The sequence below is a fragment of the Micromys minutus genome (assembly GCF_963924665.1).
Source record: "Micromys minutus genome assembly, chromosome: 14".
Classification (NCBI taxonomy): Eukaryota; Metazoa; Chordata; class Mammalia; order Rodentia; family Muridae; genus Micromys; species Micromys minutus.
In genome coordinates this window covers 19,191,303-19,194,900 of record NC_137983.1, presented here as the reverse complement: position 1 = coordinate 19,194,900, position 3,598 = coordinate 19,191,303, and positions in this window count along the sequence as shown.

Here is a 3,598-nt window from a genome sequence, read left to right as displayed (position 1 = left end):
ATAAATAGTCCAATATTTTCAAAAATTTTTAAATAAAGAAGTTCTTAGAGGCTGAGCTACTGTGACCTGGAACAGATCTTAGGAACTTCTGTTCCCACCCGGAGAGGACTTCAGGACGCAGAGCAGAGCCTGGCCCAACCACCAGCCGGAAAGACGGCTTGTACAGGCTGAGCAACTGGTGAGTGGGAGACCTAGGCTGCGGGGGAGCAGAGGGATCTCTGCGGAGTGCACACAGAAAGGGCACCCCCTGCCCTGACCTGCCCTGTCCTCCCAGATCCAGTGACCGGGAACAGATCTTAGGAACTTCTGTTCCCACCCTGAGACGACTTCAGGACGCAGAGCAGAGCCTGGCCAAACCACCAGCCAGAAAGGCAGCTCTTACAGGCTGAGCAACTGGTGAGTGGGAGACCTAGGCTGCGGGGGAGCAGAGGGATCTCTGCGGAGTGCACACGGAAAGGGCACACCCTGCCCTGACCTGCCCTGTCTTCCCCGATCCAGTGACCGGGAACAGATCTTAGAAACTTCTGTTCCCACCCGGAGACGACTTCAGGACACAGAGCAGGGCCTGGCCCAACAGCCAGCCGGAAAGGTGGCTCGGAGAGGCTGAGCATCTGTGACCAGGAACAGATCTTAGGAACGTCTGTTACCACCCGGGGGCGACTTCAGGACGCAGAGCAGAGCCTGTCACAGCTGCCACCCGGAACCAGGGCTGCTGGGGAGTAGAGAAATCTCTGAGGAGTGCACACGGAAAGTGTACCAGGGACACATACCAGATACAAGGGAAAGGCAAGAACATATCACTGAAAACAAAATGGCAAGAGGAAAGAGAAAGAGTATATCCCAAGGAAACCAAGACAATCTAGCAACACCAGAACCCAGCTCTCCGATAGTAGCAAACATAGGAATTCCAAACACTCCAGAGAAAGAAGACACAGACCTGAAAACATGCCTCAAGACGCTGATAGAGTTACTTAAACAAGAAAGGGAGGAAAAGCAAAAAGATTCAGAAGCTTTTAAAGAAGAAACAAAAAAAAAACACTCAAAAACTCAAAGAACGAGACGAAAACAGAACCAAAGAAATAAAGGAATGGAAGAGGGAAATTAAAACAGAAATTGACACAATAAAGAAAGCGCTAAAAGAGATAACCCTAGAGTCAGAACACCAAAAATAGAAATCAGGAGTCACAGAAGCAATCATTTCCAACAGATTACAAGAGATCGAGGAGAGAATCTCGGGGGCAGAAGACAACATTGCAAACATAGACAAAACAGCCAGAGAAGATGCAAAAAACAAAAAGCTCCTAACCCAAAATGTCCAGGAAATACAAGACACAATGAGAAGACCGAACCTAAGGATAATAGGAATAGAAGAGGGAGAAGAGTATCAACTAAGAGGCACAGTAAATATCTTCAACAAAATCATAGAAGAAAACTTCCCTACCCTCAATAATGAGATGACCACGAGCATAAAAGAAGCCTTCAGAACTCCAAATAGGTTGGACCAGAAAAGAAATACCTCCCGACACATAATAGTAAAAACATCAAGTGCCCAAAGTAAAGAAAGAATACTAAAAGCAGTAAGGGAAAAAGGTCAGGTAACATATAAAGGCAGACCAATCAGACTCACACCCGATTTCTCAACAGAGACTATGAAAGCTAGAAGAGCCTGGACAGACATCATGCACTCCTTAAGAGAGCACAAGTGCCAGCCCAAGCTGCTATACCCAGCAAAACTATCAATCACCATCGATGGAGAGACAAAGATATTTCAAGACAAATCAAAATTCACACAATATCTGACCACAAACCCAGCACTACAACGAATTATAGGTGGAAAACCCAATACAAGGAGGGAAAATACAGCCTAGTAAAAACAAGAAAACTCCTAAACAAGAAAACTAAAGAAAAAAACACAGACACAACTCAACCCAAAAAAGCAAAAATGGCAGGAAACAGAAACAATTATTCCTTGATATCTATTAACATAAATGGTCTCAACTCCCCAATAAAGAGACATAGACTATCAGACTGGATACATAAACAAAATCCAGCCTTTTGCTGCATACAGGAAACTCATCTCAGAGACAGAGACAGACACTATCTCAGAGTAAAAGGGTGGGAAAAAAACTTCCAAGCAAACAGCTCCAAGAAGCAAGCTGGAGTGGCTATTCTAATATCGAATAAAGTAAATTTCCAACCAAAAGTTATCAAAAAAGGTAAAGAAAAACAATTTTTACTCATTACCGGGGAAATCTGTTAGGAGGAACTCTCAATCCTTAACATATATGCTCCAAATAAAAAATCACCCACATTCATAAAAGAAACTGTACTAAAGCTCAAAAAATACATTTCACCCCACACAATAATAGTGGGAGACTTTAACACCCCACTCTCACCAATGGACAGATCAGGGAAACAGAAACTGAACAAGGACACTGCAAAACTAGCAGAGACTTTGAACCAACTAGAATTAATAGATATATACAGAACATACAATCCTAAAGTAAAAGAATACACCTTCTTCTCACCACCCCATGGCACCTTCTCGAAAATTGACCACATAATTGGACACAGAACGAGCCTTCATCGATATAAGAAGATTGAAATACTCCCATGCATCCTCTCAGATCACCATGGTCTACTGCTAGTCTTTAACAACAACAAAGACAACAAAATGCCCACATACACATGGAAACTAAACAACACTCTGTTAAAGGATAGCAGGGTCAAAGAAGAAATAAAGAAAGAAATTAAGGATTTTCTAGAATTCAACGAAAACGAAAACACAACATACCCAAACCTATGGGATGCAATGAAAGCAGTATTGAGAGGAAAACTCATTGCCCTAAGTGCTTCCAAGAAGAAACTGGAGAGAGCTCACATCAACAACCTGACATCACAGCTAAAAGCACTAGAACAAAAGGAAGCAGATATACCCAAAAAGAGTAGAAGGCAAGAAATAATCAACATTAGGGCATAAATAGACCAAATAGAAACAAAAAAAAACCATTGAAAAAATCAACAAAACAAAGAGTTGGTTCTTTGAGAAAATCAACAAGATTGATAAACCCCAAGCCAGACTAACTAAAGGGCAAAGAGAGAGTATCCAAATTAACAAAATCAGAAAGGAAAGTGGTGACATAACAACTGAAACTAAGGAAATTCAAGAAATCATCAGATCCTACTACAAAAACTTATACTCCACAAAATTTGAAAATCTGGAGGAAATGGACGAATTCCTAGACAGATACAAGGTCCCAAAGTTGAACCAGGACCAAGTAAACCATCTAAATAACCCTATAACACCTAAAGAAATAGAATAAGTCATCAAAAGCCTCCCAACCAAAAAAAGCCCAGGTCCAGACGGGTTCAGTGCAGAATTTTATCAGACATTTATTGGGGATATAACACCAATATTCGCCAAGCTATTCCAAAAGACAGAATCAGATAGAATATTACCCAACTCATTTTTTGAGGCTACAATAACCCTCGTACCTAAGCCACACAAAGACCCTACAAGGAAAGAGAACTTCAGACCAATCTCACTTATGAACATTGATGCAAAAATACTCAACAAAATCCTTGCAAACCGAATTCA